A 992-nucleotide genomic window follows, 5' to 3' on the forward strand; every position below is an offset into this window, starting at 1 on the left:
TCCCTGAGTAGGCCACAGATAAAACCAACTGGAGATAAAGATGTAGAGGAACCCCAGAATAATTGAGGAAGGTGGGAATGTGACTTGGGTAGGAGGAAGAGAAACCCAAGTAGAGGCTAAAGGGGTAGGTCAGTACTAGGGAGGGGACTGAGAGAAATCGTATCTTGATACAAGCTGAAATTTTTATCCAACTGCTGCTGAAAGCAAGAGCTTAGCCCAAACTGTGAGAAGAGGAGGGCTCAGTGAAGTACAGACAAAGAACCTCACTGATAAAGGAGGGTAGTATCAACTGTTACAGACACACAGGCATTTATATACAAGCATTTATATAAAGTGCCTACTATGTGCCAGATACTACACTGGGGATATACAAAGAAAGTTAAAACAAACAAACCAAAAACTAGTCTCTGCTTTTAAAATCTTTACATTTTAATGGGAGACACAAATGCACATAACTATGTACAACCAAGATACAGAGAAGATAAACTGGGAGATAATCAATAGAGAGAAGGTGATAAGGTTAAGGACAACTGGGGAAATCTTTTCTTTTGGAAGTTGGAATTTTATCTGGAATTTGAAGAAGGCCAAGGAGACCAGGAGGCAGTGATGAGGAGGGAGAAAATTGCAGGCATGGAAGAGAGTAGTGAAAATGTCTAGAATCAGGAGATAGAGTGGGTTGTATGAGGAACATTGACAAGAAGGCTAGTGTCCTTGAATCACAGAGTATAATGTAGGTTGGATGGAGTAAGGAGAAAGGAAAAGTAGGAGGGACCTAACTTATGAAAAACTTTGAATGTTAAACAGATTAGTTTATCTTTGATCCAGGACATGATAGAGAGCAAGTGGAGTTTACTTAATTAGGTGGAGACGAAGTCATGGTCAGACTTGGTGAGTGGAGAATGCATTGGAATTGGGAAAGACTTGAAGCAGGGAGCTCAACCAGTAACATACTGCAAAAGTCCTGTTGTGAAATGATGAGGTCTACAGTAGGA

This window comes from Vombatus ursinus, unplaced genomic scaffold (assembly GCF_900497805.2).
Source record: "Vombatus ursinus unplaced genomic scaffold, bare-nosed wombat genome assembly UNPS02014779.1, whole genome shotgun sequence".
Lineage (NCBI taxonomy): Eukaryota > Metazoa > Chordata > Mammalia > Diprotodontia > Vombatidae > Vombatus > Vombatus ursinus.